Source organism: Danio rerio, chromosome 4, assembly GCF_052040795.2.
Source record: "Danio rerio strain M-AB ecotype USA chromosome 4, GRCz13ab, whole genome shotgun sequence".
In the NCBI taxonomy this organism is placed as follows: Eukaryota; Metazoa; Chordata; class Actinopteri; order Cypriniformes; family Danionidae; genus Danio; species Danio rerio.
This window is the reverse complement of record NC_141024.2, coordinates 54,765,829-54,782,299: the sequence shown is the minus strand read 5'-3', so window position 1 is coordinate 54,782,299 and position 16,471 is coordinate 54,765,829. Positions and strand designations below refer to the sequence as shown.

Genomic DNA, 16,471 nt, shown 5'->3' with positions numbered 1-16,471 from the left:
TAAAACTTTCAACTTTTATTTAAAAAGGTCATTTTAACTCTGTTTATCATAATGGTAAAGACTGCTGAGGATGTCCACCTGGACAGATTGTTTTGAATGGATTCAGTTTATTATAGTTTTTAAAACTTTTAAAACATTTGTTAATTAGTTTTTTTTATTTTAAAGAAAGTTTATTTTGGAAAAAAAGTGTGTGGATCCAAGTCGAGCTCTCTTGTTTTTACACAATATTTAAGATATTTTGCTAAGAAATATCTAAAGTATTTTAATGTTATTATTAGTTTTGATTTATTATTGTATTATTAAACATTTTTTATAAAAAATATTTTTTGAAAGGACAAATAAAAAACCTTTTCTTCTGGGCCATTTGAAAAATTCCTTATTCTAAAATTTCATTCATATTGGTCTTAAAAATGTCTTTAAAAGTCTTAAATTTAACTTGGTGACACCTGTAGAAACCCTGATTTAAAGTATGTCAGAAAACGTGGATGACTCTAATTTTAAATATGCTGAATGAAAATGGACACTAAAATAATTAATTATTATAAAACATTGTACAGTATTCTAAACTATATGATGTTAAGTTTATCAGTATTGACCATATTCTTCACGTACCAGCAGGCGCCGCTATTGGAATCTTTTTGCTTTTTAAAGAATACATTTTTAGATCCTTAAAACAGTGTAATGCTGCTTGTCTTTGATCTTGTGGGGGAAACCGGAGCACCCAGAGAAAACCCACGCCAGTTTGGGGAGAACATGCAAACTCCACACAGAAATGCCAACTGACCCAGCTGAGGCTCGAACCAGCAACCTTCTTGCTGTGAGGCGACAGCACCACCTACTGTGCCTCCTCGTCGCCCGACAACACTGATTTATTTGCATATTTTTTATGCGATATTCCAGTTTTGCAAATTAATTTAATTGGCATTTTTGGATGGAAACATAGCTGTAAGGTTTGGAGCTTACGCTGCTATTCTGAACCAATAATCGGAAACAGAAGGCGTGTTTAAATCCATTATTAATCTGACTTTATTGTAATTAATCTGACTCCATCAAAGTTGTTATTATCATTAATAAATAGAAAGAGTCTCAAAGCTTAAAGCAGGTAAAGTTGTTTGTTAAGTTACATGTTTAAATATAGAATGAAACAAACTAACATACTGTATAAAGAAATTAGCTGTACGTGCACTGCTGAGCAGCAAAAACAGTGAAATTGCCTTTGTTAGCATATGAGGCTACGCAGCCATATGAGGGAGAGGCAGAGTAAAAGCCATTCTCCCAGATCAACACTTACCGTTCCTTATTATACCCTGAGTAAAGCATTGTCAAACATGAGTGAAAACCAACCCCCAAAACCAACTGAACATGAGAGCACAGCAGAGGAGATAAAGTGGGTGAGAACATTAACATACTCTCCTCAGGCCATGACTCAAAAATAGTAAATATATTGAAATACAAGCAATCAATGTCTCTGTTGATTTTAGCACTACAACGCTTAAGTCATAAACTGTCAAATGACTCCATACATGATAAAGCTATTTGAAGTAAGATCAAGGGCAGATGAATTGTGGATGGTGAAAAGCACATGGTTACTGCAAGCAAATGGCAGAAATGTGTATTTAAGCTATGATCAACTCTGCCAGGCCAGGAGGACCCATCCCATGCTTGGAATGTCTCAGAAGTCCTTGATTAGCATAGAAGGAATATATAATAGAATAATATATAATTTTTTCTCATCCTGCTTACCCATTACCTACATTTCAGTCACACAAAGAACAAAGTCACGTACGAGAATGGCTTGTTCTTCTTTAATTAATAACTAGCTTAAATTCACAGACCTTCGACAGAGACATGTACTGTAAGTAGATTAATGGGATTATTACTCTTCTAAAAACTGTTTTAGTACTTCTTACATTCTTATTATTCAACTATTTTAATAGATTTTTCCAAAGTCTTCAATTTTTCCACAACACACATATTGAACAACAAATTAACATGGTACATAGCTACAGACATACTCACACCCCATAAATAAAAATAAATTAATTAATAAAAAAAGATAAAATAAATTAGAAAACTAGGGATAAACTCTCACCAAGGATATAATAACCTTTGAGCGTTCAATGTAGGAGAGGAAAGGCTGCCAAACCTCTAAAACTTTTTTGTAGAGTCTCGGATGATGTACTTTAGGTGCTCGAGCATGTAATAACACTTCTAATCTCCAAGGTTTGTGGGATGGTGGGTTTGTTTTTTCCATCTTAGGAGAGTCAGGCGTCTGGCCAATAAAGAAGAAAAGGCAATGATCTCGATTACATATAGATGAAAATGATCTAAAAATATTGGCTCAAAATGTATGTAATCTAGGGCACCCCCAAAACATCAGATCTGCTGGCTCCAAACCACATCTGGGGCAAGATGAATCTGACCCTGGATACATTTTTGCCAGCTTGCTCCTAGATAGGTGAAGCCTATAAAGCACCTTAATCTGTAGAAGACCATGTCTAATACATACAGGGGATGAGTGTACCAGTTCTATAGCATATTGCCAAGCTGTATCTGCTATTTCTAGTACCAGTCTGTCTTCCCATTTTAGCTTTATACAATTGAGGCAAGGGGGGGCAGTTCTTTAGACCACTTCATATAACATGGACATCATACCCCTTTGATATGAGTCCATATTTACCAATTTATCTATCCAACATGCTTATGGTTGGTTTTGTGAAGAAGACAAGTGTTTTTATAACAAAACTATGGACTTGAAAGTACCATAAAGAGCCCATATTATACACGAAATAGGGTCATATCTTGGTTGTAAGGGTCTCCAACAACAGTCTAATATGCATGCAAGGTCAAAAAACACTTTCATGGTCTTATAATCTGCATTTTTTTACCTAATTATCCCAGCGACTCCTGTATGAATCGTCCAGTGATTTATTTGTTCTCAAACCCCTCTTTAGCGTGAAGCTAATCTGCGCTGATTGGACCAATGACAGTCTGTTGCGATTGGTCAACTGCATTCAGTGAGAGAGTGAAATGCCAAACAGCTAATCAGCAATATAAAAGTAATCACAGTTCATACACGCTCGATAGTGTAGGCGTGGATTTTAGCTGCCAGTGGGTCAATGTAAATACAGACGGTGGACTTGAAAATACCAACGACTAACTATTTTATTGTGCAAAAACAGTTGAGGAGATCTTCTAGCTTGTCTCACTCTGCTCTTTTCACAGACACACACACAAACACATATTGCCCTCGTCCTAACACACAAACACAAACACTTAACCCTGCTCCGGACGAAAGCGCGCGCGCACACAAACAGACACACACACAAACACTTAACCCTGGTCCGGACGACAACGCACACACACACACCTCCGGACGACAGCCCGCGTACACGCACACACACACAAACACTACCCTCCTCCACGGACCTCATTAAACAAAGCAGCACGCGTCACGTTTTTAACGTGGCTTTGCACCCGATATGAGAATAAAGCGAGTTAACCTCATACAGTACACGCGGTTACAAGTGACAAATCACAACTAAATACATTTGCAAGCTAGAGTAAACGAGGCAGCTTTAATCGCACATACTTACACTTGAGAAATGGAGGAAGAAACCCATCCTGACGTCCAGCAGTAAGTTACTCTTTACTGATCCTTCCTTTAACAAACGCAGATGAAGTATTCTTTGTAGCATGTAGCTTCCAGAAGTTTCCAGTAGTTTCCAACTGCTTGGCTATAAAGCTGAGGTTTCATCTTTGGGTAGAGACTCAATAATATCCATCTGCAGTGTGACTTCAATCGACCGGCATGTTTGCGTGTGTGTGTGTGTGTGTGTGGGTTTCTGTGTTAGAGGGCGGAGCCGCAGGTTTCAAACATCCCGGGTTTGCGCGTACACGTAAATAAGAGAGAAAAGTCTATGGCTTGGGTGGCTGGAGTCGCTGATAATTCACTTGGCTTTCCTCATGCACCGCCTGGTGTAGATGTCGTGGTGGGAGGGAAGCTCACCTCCTACTACGCGTCCAGCAGTTCACACAATCCTATGTAGGCCTTTGCGATTGCTGCTGGTGCTATTTACATACTAGGGGCCTGTTTCAGAAAGGAGGTTAACTGAAAACTCAGAGTATTTTAACCCTGAAATGAGAGAAACTCTGGGTTTTCCGTTTCAAAATGGCAGGTTTGTTAAACTGGAGAAAGCAGAGTAAGTCAAGCCTGTTTCTGAAAGAAAGGTAACTTTAACTCAGAGTCAGTTACTGTGGTAACTTACTCTGTGAATCTAACATTGGCCGGAAGCAGGTTTTATTCTCTAAACTCAGAGTTTCTGTCGGTCTCCCCTTTTTTAAAGATGAAGTGGTATTTCTCGCCTTAGCCTTAAGTCTCCACCCACCTATTTTTATGCTTATTTTGGATACGTTCATAAAAACGATTGATAGAAACCTCATGATGCACATAACTTTTTTAAATATGCATAAAAAACGCGCATAACTGAGTAGGATAAACTTTTATTCGATAGAAAATGTGCGCATAAACTACGATGGAAACACTTTTAATGAACAAATTACAGTACACTGCAAATTTTAGATAGTAGATTTAACTACCTTGGAGTTAAAATTAACACTCCCTCAGAGTTTATATGGGAACCACTATAAGTGTTAAAAATAACACTTTTGAAAGTGTTAACATTGTCTACACCAAGAGAGTGTTAATTAACAAACACTTATTGTGTAAAATATCTGTTAAATTTCCGAAAAAATACCAGCAGCTGTGGTTGCCAGAATCTTTCTGTGAAAAACATGGAAGTTTTATATAACTGTATAAATTTACAAAAAATAACCATATTTCATGAACTAACACATTGTTTATTTTACAAAATCATAGCTTAGTGCACAAAAATGTAAAGTCTTTAGATGCAATAATGTTTTCATGTGTGATTGCAATTAGCAAACGGGTTTTGACTGCATTAGTAACTACACAGTTACCTTTAAACAAAAGAAGATGCAGCATAACATCAAATTTTCTCAGTTCATCTTGGACTTGAACAGAGACGCTATTATCCTCCACAATGGTGACACAAAAACCGTTTTGCTGTTTTTCTTTCTTTTTTTTCATTTTTAGATTTTACGGAAAAATACCAGCAGCTGTGGTTGCCAGTAATCTGCTGTTTTTAACATTCATAAATTCAGTTTACAGAATATTTCTGTTAAAAGCACATTCAACAGTCTGTATTTTTTATCGATCTCACACTGCAAATTTTAGATTTGGTAGATTTAACTACCTTAGAGTTAAAATTAACACTCCCTCAGTGTTTATATGGGAACCACTATAAGTGTTAAAATAACATTTTTGAAAGTGTTAAAATTTTTAACACCCAGAGTGTTAATTAGCAAACTCTTATTGTGTAAAATATCTGTTAAATGTATGTCAAAATACTGGCAGCAGTGGTTGCCAGTAATCTGCTGTTTTCAACATTTTACATTCGTAAATTCAGTTTCCAGAATATTTCTGTTAAAAATACATCCCATAGTCTGTATTTTTCATTCGAACACACGTAAGCCTTAAATTCCACAGCAAAATCCTAACTAGTGTCCTCACTACAGAGGGCTGAACACTCAGACAGTGATGAAGTTAATGAGACAATTAAGTGTCTAATTAAAGGAGGATTGAGAATTGTTGATGAACAACTGTTAACAAGCAGAATCACTGAAGGACAGAAAAACACAAGCCAAAACCAAAGATGAAATCAACTGAGAAAAACTCTAAATAAAATAATAATCAATAAAAATAAAACAAATTACACAATAAAAAATGTTATTTTTCAACATCTTTAAAAAAAACTCATCAAATTAAACAACTTATCATGGAGCTTCACCTATTACTGACCTTTGATTTTATTTCTGTCATGTGAACAAAAGCTCTTAATGAAATTTCTGTTGTTCATTTGAAGTCACCATGATGGAGGACAGAGTCTGCTTTAGTCAGCCTCTTCAACTTCTTGCAGGGGCGCCCCCTCGGTAAACTCTGGCCACCCCTGTGGCCACCCCTTTGGCCACCCCAATATAATTTTGCTGTTGACATTATGTACTTTTAAATCCACAACGTTTAAATAAATAAAATGGAGCCACTAAATTATTGTTGGTGTTACTGATGTAGCTGATTCATTGTCTCTCCCCCTTAGTGCTGGTTCAATGCTGAATGCTGGTGAAAGCAAACTGACGCATGCGCGCAGAAAACCATTCCCGCGCGCCTCACGCACTCCTGTGTGAATCCTGGTTGGTTGTTTGCATGCACGCCGACAAAATACGCGCCGCTCATTCGCCGTGAAACGGAGTAACAGCCTTTTGTGCAGAGGTGAAAGTGGACTAAAGTTTATATAATATGATGATGATGTTACTTTCACTAAGCATGCCTTTAAAGCAGAAAGGAGGGATAATGAGTCAGGGAGGTAAGACTTCATAACATGATTTCTCAGCCATGATCTGGTCTAAGACCACAGATAATTCTATAATACATTTTTTGTATTCTTTAGAATTGTCATAATTAATTTTCATGCAAAAGGTTTCTTAAGTGATCTTGGCATATCACTCCAGTTGTTCTTTTCCAGTAATATTTAGGATTGATTTCTGTTATTTATTCAGAATAATAATATTAATTGTATTTATTTAAAATAAATATAAATAAATTTTTATATTTATTGAATAACAAATCTAACAATTCAAGGGAGGTGGGGTGTATATGGTGGCTCGCCCAGGGTGTCATTTAAACTAGTACCACCACTACACTGTAAAAAATTGCTGTTAAAAAACGGTCAGATTCTACGGTAAAATAACGTTTTTTCACTAAAACAGTAATATTCTGTTAAAAACAGTGCTTTCTGGGTAACATTTTTGTTTTCGAGAAAGTAACCAACTGCTGAAAACTGTGAGCTAACAGAGTTCAGATTCGATGTTTTGAAGTCTGTGTTTGAAATCACGCTTTGTGTCCTTGTTCACTATTTCATACACTAGTTAACTAATATAGTTCACCTGACAGTTTTAATGAACACTAATGAGTGAATTCAGACACTGATGAACACCTGCTGTTAATAATTACAATTACTGAAGAAAATAAACAAGAAACACAAACAGTGACTTGAGTTACAACATTAAATAAAATAAAATCAAATAAAACAGCTTCAGTCTCAGCAGAGGATCATTAAACAACTCCACAAACAACAGCAGACACACACTTATTACTGACTGATTTGACTTCCATACTATTCTCATTGAGATCCAACAGAAATGTAGGTGTTTTTTGTGTCACCATAATGGAGTGAGGGGCTGATTTAGTTGGGCTCTTCACCCTTGAACTCTTTTAAGAAGACTTTCCATCTGCTTGAATACAGAGTTTACAAAACGTTTGTACTATAGCAATAAAGTTGGGAAGTCAATAAATAGAGAAATCTATTTATCTGTAATTAGTTCTGACAAATGTTTTGATATAAATCTAGAAGAAGGGCCACATTCAATAGATTTTATGCTTACTTGCAGGTATTAATTTAATTAATGAGAAGTGGAACCAGAAAAGATACCTCTGTAATTACTTAACAGTTAAGAAATAACATACAAAAACAGTTCAGTTATGACAAATACACACTCAGACCTCATGAATCTGACCTTGTATCTCAACAATGGTAACATCTCAAATGTTTCATGCTGCAATGCATGCTGGGAGTGGCACTGTACAAATATCCCAGCATGCATTGCGGTATAAATAAATGTTGTATAATGGTCTAACGGTTTTCTTTATTTGTGTTTGATTCTGCTGTTGTTTATGTTTAGACTTTCAGTTGCCTGTTTGTGAGTTAAACTGTTAATTTTGTCAAATTTGTTTTCACCATTATTGAGGTTCATATGCTGATTATTGATGTCTCTTTGAGTGCCATTTACACCATAGAGCAGTGTTATTGTCCAAGATATTCTTAAAAACTTCCAGAAATCATTGCCATATATATATACATATAATGTAAAACAATAGATTTAACATTGAATAGGAGCAGTAAATTTTAGTATACAAAATGAGAACAGACTCTGCCATTTATTAGCAACATGAACATCACCAGATCTTATTTAGGTTTTTGGCTGGCTTGCCACAACAAAGGAGCTTTTTAAACAAAGTTCTTAACAATTGCAGCAGCCAAGATATGTAAATGTTAAAAATGACAGGGCTAAGAGCCCAACTAAAGCAAACTCTGTTCTCCATGATGGTGACGTAAAACTTTAACTTTTTCTCAAGAAGAACTTTAGTAGATGTTATACAAAAATACATGTATTAAGTAATAAGTGTAGCTGGTGATGATGTTTGTAGAGTTGTTTAATCATCCGCTGATCATTTAAATGATTTAATCATTTGTTGTTCTTCAGGTTATTTCATTATAAAGCTGTGACTAAAGTTTTGTATGTTCTGTTCTTGTTTTTTCCCTTCAGTATTTCTTCATTTGTTCATTGTTAATCCTCAATTATCATTTAATTAGTCAGTTAATTAATGACTTTACTTCAGCTTTGCTCCATGTTTCTTAAACACTCAGTAGTGTGGACACTTCAATTAAAACTGAAGTATATGCTCTGGGGTTTAAAGGGTTAAAGGTGTGAGAGGTAAAAACACAGTGTAAAAATGTATTTTAACAGTAATATACTGTTAATTTACACAACGGAAGTAGACTGTAAAAAAACTGTATATTGCTGGCAACCACAGCTGCCAGTAGATTACTGTTAAATCAAGGAAAAAACTATTTTACTGTAAAACCTGAAGCTAATTTCTTCTGTCTGTCACCGTTGTGGAGGAGAGTAGAGCCAGTGTATGAGTTAAAGATGAACAATGAACTGCTGATGTTATTCTGCATGTTTCTCTATTTAAAGAAAGCGGCTGTTTAGTGGCTGATGCAGTCAGAATCTCTCTGGTGATTCCAGATTTACATGTATGTGTGCTGTTGTGAAAAATAAGACATTAGAATTAAACCAAACTTTTCTAATTAACTAAAATAAGTTATCATTATAAGTATGCTTCTAAGCATATAAAGCACATTACTTCATAAACTCATTCAGCAGTTGACCAAGTTGAGGCAGTTGCTTTCAGTGAGCAAAATGAGTTCACTTGAGTATTGTGTAAATCAATGTAGTCCATGTATTTTTACAGCAACATACTGTAAAATAACAGTACATTGCTGGCAACTGCAGCTGCCAGTATTTTCCTGTTTTTTAACGGGACAATTTTTAACAGTGTACCCTTCCCGATCATCGTTGACAGCACGCACACACCTTCAAAAGACAGTAATGGCAAATTAATATTTACCTTAAGGTACAGTATATCAATAGAAGAAGCTGCATTAATAAAATGGCTCAAAAAGTAATATGGATAAATGATATTATTAGGTATAATGAGTGTGTATAGTAATGCCTTTTTGTTTCAGTTTGATCATTTGTTTGGGTTATTAATAAACTCATTATTCTTTCATTAATTTTCTTTTCGACTTAGTCCCTTTATTAATCCAGGGTCGCCACAGTGGAATGAACCGCCAACTTATCCAGCACATTTTTACACAGTGGATGCCCTTCCAGCAGCAACCCATCTCTGGGAATAATAAACTCATTAATCTTCATTAATTTTAGACATGGCATATACCGTATGATGTACAATAAAAGCACGTAAAAAGTTATTTATACAGTATATATATATATATATATATATATATATATATATATATATATATATATATATATATATATATATATATATATATATATATATGAAAAGTGTTTTTAAACTAAACATAGATTTTTATTTGGTTTGCACATGTACTTCTTGAATTACTTCAAGGAATAAATAGCAATATTTCAAGAAGAATTAATTAAATGAATAAAAACTACGTTATTACATTTACCAAACACAAAAATATAACATTACACTGAATTCATAATTTTTTTTTGTGTGCCACCCCAAGATTTGGTGCGGCCTCTTCTGGCCACCCCTAAGAAAATTTTCTGGGGGCGCCACTGACTTCTTGCTATAAATGTCTTTTATTTTGGCTGCTATAGATAGTGTTAATTACACTATTTATACATATAGCATGGAAAGCCAAAAAAAATTAAAGTGTCAGTCTGAAGAGATTATTTATGATAACATAGCCATCCTTTCCTGCTTGTTTTCTAATTCAATATCATATTAGTTATGTGTGAGAAATAAATAATATACATAAATGAAACCACTGAAGCTCCAATAATATAAAATAAAACAAAAACCATATTTACAATGAGAATGTTTGATCTATGGCAGAACTCAAAAACACCCAGACATCAATAATTAGTCTTTGATTCTCAATGATGGTGACAAACAAAAAAATAAAAATCAAGTTAAAAAAAACACTCTACTGAAACATTACCTCCCAAAAACAACACAAAATAAAGGAAAAGAAAGAGATTGTAATAACATAAAGCTGCATAATTTATTCATGCTGCAATGCATGCTGGGAGCTTTGTACTATGCTGGCACCCAGCATGCATTGCGGCATGAACTATGCGGCTTTTTTTTTTAGCAACCATGGTTGAGGTTCATGTCCTGATTCTTGATGCCTGTGTGTCATAAAGAGCAAGCTGGAGCTTGAATGTTTAGTGCATGACAGGTTAATTATTAATTGCATCCTAATTGTTTGTTGAATTTTCTATGAAGAGCAGCAGACTGCCAGAAGTATTGTCCCATGCAGTTTTAATACAACTATATTTGCATATCTTTATGAATCAACTTAATAAAAACCGGAAATTAAATCTATAACAATTAAGCATAAACAGTATAGTTTCTCTTGACCTTTTTTGCTATAGCTAATGAGTTTTAGAAACACAGCTATAGCAGTCATAGAAACATTAGGATATAAGAGTAAAGCTTCAAGATCTCAAATAAGCAGCCACTGATCTCTATGATGGTGAGGTCAATTGAAATATTTTAATAAAAAAATATAAACCTCTGTTCATTGTCAAATATTCTTACAGAAATGAAGTCAAACTGTAATCAGTGAAGCTGCTTATGCTATTATTTAATGGAGTTGTTTAATCCTCTGTTTTAATTCAGTTGGATTGGTGTGAGGCTGTGTCTGTAGTTTTATTTCTTCCTTCAATTTCTTATTCCTTCAGTGATTGTGCTTGTTAACAGCAGGTGTTCAACAGCAGGGGCCTGTTTCAGAAAGCAGGTTAAGTTAAAACTCAGAGTAGTTTAACCCTGAAATGAGAGAAACTCTGGGTTTTCCGTTTCAAAAAGGCAGGTTTGTTAAACTCGAGAAAGCAGGGTAAGTCAAGCCTGTTTCTAAAAGAGAGTTAACTTTAACTCAGAGTCAGTTACTGTGGTAACTTACTCTTTGAATCTAACCTGGTCCGGAGCAGGTTTTATTCTCTAAACTCTAAGTTTCTGTCGGTCTCCTCCCCTTTTTAAAGATGAAGCAGTATTTCTCGCATTAGTCTTACATTTCCACACACCTATTTTAGAGCTCTTTTTGGAAATGTGCATAAAAAGGATTGATGGAAATGTCATGATTTACATAACTTTTGAAAATACGCATAATAAAACATGTGCATAACTGAGTTAAACTTTTATTTGATAAGATATTTTATTTGATAAGATGCACATAAACTACGAAGTGCACTTAACAAATTACAGTATGTACATTAAAAAAAGATTTGTTAGAGATGATGATGAAAATGTGTGTGAAAGGACAAACCAGCAGACTGAGCACACTGCAGGACATCTTAAATGTTGTTTTAGTGATTCTAAAATGCCTTTACTGTTTCAGTATTAGTGTATTTTATTAATTACCTCCGAGCGTCTGGATCGTGTCAAGATCTCCGCGTCTGGCTTCAAACGCCCCCACGTGTTTATTGTGTGTCAATTGTCTTCTGAGGCGCAAGTACATTAATTAAATAAAAAATCATTGACGCAGCTTCTTCTACCGCAGTAATTCTGTTTTTACTGTTGATATTTGGCGCAAGTTAATCAGGAAGTGATGATTGTGTTCTCTTCGACTCTTTGGATAAAAACGCTGCTTTATTTTATTCCAGTGTTGTACAAATGTATGTAATTTTGATGGAAACAGCTATTGCCTACATTTTTGTCACACACAGAACAAAGTCATGCACGAGGCTTGTCCTTTTTTTCATAAATAATTAGCTTAACCTTCGACATGTACTGTTAGAGATTAATGGGATTATTATTCTGTCTAAAAATAATTTTATTACTGCTTACCTTCTTAATGTTATATCAACCTCTATCACTTGATCAATAAAAAGGCAGACACATAACAAGTGCACTGTTAAATCTATTAAAACTGATAAAAGTGTATAAAAGTTAACATTGACATGACATTACATTACTTATTTTATTATACTTAAATGTTTAAATACTTAAAATTAAAATTACGCATTAACTTGAGCAGCTGTTTTCCCACGCTGTCTCTGTTTCACTGATGGCTGCTTCCTTTTAAATATATACACTCATATTTGCTATAACTTTGCATGAGCAGATCAAATTCAGCTGGAGAAAGAAATGCTGATTTCTTTTTTTAAGATGTTGCCATAGTCAGTCGTAATGTCTGCGCTCCATTGATAATGCCTTTTTATAGTCACATTGCGCACGCTTAACTCTGAGTTGGTCTACTCAAAGTTGATTGACCCAGCTCAGATCAGCTGTTCTGAAACCGAAAACTCAGAGTTTTTAATCTCTCGGTAAATCAACTCAGAGTTCAAGTTTAAACTCTGAGTTGTTTAAACCTCCTTACTGAAACAGGCCCCAGGTGTCTGAATTCACTTATTTGTGGTCATTCCTTCTGTCTAGTGGACTAAACTAATTGACCAAATTAAGGGCCAGGTGAATGAGGGTGTATGGTGAGATTTCAGACACTCTGATTAGTTTCTCAAATACAAGGGTTTTCTACAAAGGTAGATACATGTTACTCTGTGTGACAAGGAGGCAAATCAGCTTCTAATGCCGATCTAACTCTAGAATTTTAACACTTTACTCTGAATTACCTCAACACTTGAAATTTAACACCAATGAATTTGCTGTGTATGTACATTAAAAAAAGACCATGATCATATGATAATGAAAATGTGTGTAAATGATCAAACCAGCAGGCTGAGCACACTGTAACATGTCTTAAATATTGTTTTAGTCATTCTAAAATGCCTTAACTGTTTCAGTATTATTGTATATTATTAATTACCTCTGAACGTCTGGTGCGTGTCAAGAGTCTCCGTGTCTCATGGCTTCAGACGCCCCCACGTGTTCATTGTGTTTCAGCATTGTCTTCTGACATCGAGGCGCAAGTACATTAATTAGGCTAAATAAAGAATTAATTGACGCAGCTTCTTCTACCACAGTAAATTCTGTTTTTACTGTTGATATTTGGTGCCAGTTTAATCAGGAAGTGACGATTTTTTTCTTTTTGACTCGTTGGATGGAATTTTATTCGCATCTTTTATGCAATATTCCAGTTTTGCACATACATTTATGTAATATATTTGGTGGAAACATAGCTATTGCCTACATTTTAGTCACACACAGAAGAACTGTACAAGAATGGCTTATCCTTTTTTAATAAATATTTAAATTAAATTCACCTTCGACATGCATTGTAACTAGATTAATGGGATTATTATTCTTTCTAAAAATTATTTTTAGTACTGCTTACCTTCTAAATGTTATTTTAACCTCTATCACTTGATCAATAAAAAAGGCAGACACACAAGTGCACTGTTAAATCATTTAAAACTAATAAATGTATAAAAGAAAGTTTAGAAAAAAATATATAAACGTCACAAATTACATTACTTATTTTATTATACTTAAATATTTAAATACTTAAAAAGTGAAATTAGGCATTAACTTGAGCAGCTGTTTTCCCACGCTAACTGTCTCTTCTTCACTGATGGCTGCTTCTTTTCAAATATACACACTCATATTTGCTATAACTTTGCAGAAAGAAATGCTGATCTCTTTTATAAGATATTGCCATAGTCACTCGTAATGTCTGCGCTCCATTGATAATGCCTTTTTAAAGTCACGGTGCGCGCGCTTAACTCTGAGTTGGTCTACTCGAAGTTGATTGACCCAACTCAGATCAGCTATTCTGAAACCCAAAACTCAGAGTTTTTAATCTCTCGGTAAATCAACTCAGAGTTCAAGTTTAAACTCAGAGTTGTTTGAACCTCCTTACTGAAACAGGCCCCAGGTGGTAATACAGCCACACAGGATGCTCCCCACAGTGCAGGTGTAGAACGAGCGGAGGATGTGAAGGCTTATTCCAAACCTCCTGAGACGCCTGAGGAAGAAGAGGCGTTGTTGTGCCTTCTTTAGCACTGCGTCTGTGTGAGCAGTCCATGTCAATTCCCCAGCAATGTGTACGCCAAGAAACTTGGAAATGCTGACTCTCTTCACTGGTGTCCCGTTGATGGTGATGGGGGTGTGTTCTCTATTCTCTTTCCTGAAATCCACCACCAGTTCCTTGGTTTTGCTGATGTTGAGTGAGAGGTGGTTTTCCTCACACCACTGCGTCAGAGTGTGTACCTCCTCTCTGTAGGCCCTCTCATTATTATCTGTGATTAGGCCCACCACTGTTGTGTCATCTGCAAATTTAACAATGACGTTGGAGATGTGTTTGGCTGTACAGTCATGTGTTTACAGGAAGTAGAGGAGTGGACTGAGAACACAGCCCTGTGGATCACCAGTGTTGAGGATCAGTGTGGATGAGGTTATGTTGTTCAGTCTGCTTGAAAGGAAGTCCAGGAACTAGTTGCACAGAGAGCTGTGTAGATCCAGAGCCTGGAGCTTCACCACTAGTTTGGCAGGCACTAAAGTGTTGAATACTGAGCTGTAGTCCACAAACAGCATTCTCACATATGTGCTTTTATTTTCCAGGTGAGACAGAGCAGTGTGCAAGGTGAAAGCAATTGCTTCATCAGTGTAGCGATTATTTCTGTAAGCAAATTGCAGAGGGTCAGTGTGAGCGGACAGTACAGAGCAGATGTGCTTTTTAATCAGCTTCTCAAAGCACTTGCTGAAGATGGGTGTCAGAGCAACTGGACGCCAGTCATTTAAGCATGTGGTTTTAGATTATTTCAGTATGGGCACAATAGTAGCTGTCTTAAAGCATGTGGGAACCACAGGCCGAGAGAGGGAGAGGGAGAGGTCTGGGCCATAGCTTTCAGGATGCTCCGAAAAGATCTCGTTACGTCCACTACAGAAATAGAGTGTGCTGACTGTTTCGGTATCAGCCGCGGAGCGCACAGTGTGTGGGTGCTGTCCTGGGCTTTAAAGCAAGTGTAGAACGAGTTGAGCTCGTCCGGGAGAGACGCAGAAATGTTCACAGTGAGGGGTTTGTTACTTTTAAAGTCTGTGATGTAATTAAGTCCCTGCCACATACTCCTCCCCTATACCTTGTACCTCTGTATTGATGTTTTGCTGTTTTGATAGTTTACCTGAGGTTGTAGTTTGCTTGTTTTTGTTCCTCAGCATTTTTGGATTTATAGGCGGAGGTTCACACTAATAGGGCTGTTCGAACTTCGCCATTAATCTATGGTTTTGGGTTAGGGACAGATTTTTAGACAGTTTAGATATGGACAGTTTTTGTTGGGACCGTGTCTTCTATACACTTTCTGATGAAGCATGTAACGGTGTCTTGAGTAAACTTTAGGTCGTACTCACACTAGGTACAGTTGCCTCGAACTGGGCCAAACCGCGCTTGTCCCCCCTCCCGTCTCCCCCGACAGCCTGCACTCACACCACAAATGGGCCTCGGCACGCTTACGTCATCGCTGCTGCGCTGTTCAGTGAGAAGCGCTCTCACTCACTCAGCAGCACAGTGGAGATTTCTCTAGTTATATCGTTTCAGTCGTCTGATATGCAGTGACATGCAGTCAAATATTTCACCAAACAGTCCTTAGGGATGCATTTACACGCAGTCAGATATTTCGCCGAACAGATCCGCCACTTTAGGCGCTTATAAACAATCATAAAGCCCTAGTGCTGCAGGAATGAGGAGGTTTGCTGAAGGCGCGCAACTGTCTGCGTCTTTAATAAATTACGGCAGTTTGCGTTCACTGAACAGTAAGAATGATTAATAAATCCATATGAAACAATCCCTTAAAGTCACGTCTCTCTTTCAGTTTCGGGTTTTGGCACGTTTTGCACTCACACTACAAACGTACCGGCCAAGTGAACCGCGCTCAGGCCCTTCTCTTCCAACCGGGCTAGGGCCAGCCAAGTGAACCGTGCTTGAGCCCGATTCAGCTAAGGGTCTTCTCAACGATCCGGGAAACTCACACTTCTCAAACGATCCAGGAAACGGGCCTGGGCACAGTACGGATGGCATAGTGTGAGTAGGCCCTTAATGTCGTCATCAGAAGCTGTCCGTAACATCTCCCAGTCCACAAGATCAAAACATTCTTGAAGTATGGA

The 16,471-nt window shown here is 36.5% G+C and overlaps 2 protein-coding genes and 1 long non-coding RNA gene across 8 annotated transcripts in view; 1 reads left to right on the top strand and 2 right to left on the bottom strand.

The window, feature by feature from the left end:
• Positions 1-16,471, bottom strand: part of LOC148682191 (uncharacterized) — a 137,174-nt gene that overhangs the window by 87,388 nt on the left and 33,315 nt on the right. The gene's annotated exons all lie outside the window — the stretch shown is intronic.
• The window catches only part of LOC108183502 (uncharacterized), a 226,544-nt gene that overhangs the window by 203,751 nt on the left and 6,322 nt on the right, over positions 1-16,471 (top strand). For 2 of the 6 annotated variants that reach the window (XM_087248557.2, XM_087248556.2), the window contains exon 3: positions 14,933-14,992. The exons of the other annotated variants lie outside the window; for them this stretch is intronic. The gene's annotated coding sequence lies outside the window, so the exon portion shown is untranslated. The remainder of the gene's footprint in view (positions 1-14,932; positions 14,993-16,471) is intronic. 6 annotated transcript variants of the gene reach the window in all.
• The window catches only part of LOC148682168 (uncharacterized), a 283,001-nt gene continuing 266,739 nt past the window's right edge, over positions 210-16,471 (bottom strand). The window contains exons 2-3 of the long non-coding RNA XR_015942876.1: positions 10,031-15,492; positions 210-5,989 (exon numbers count right to left, since the gene is read on the bottom strand). This is a non-coding gene — a long non-coding RNA (uncharacterized LOC148682168). The remainder of the gene's footprint in view (positions 5,990-10,030; positions 15,493-16,471) is intronic.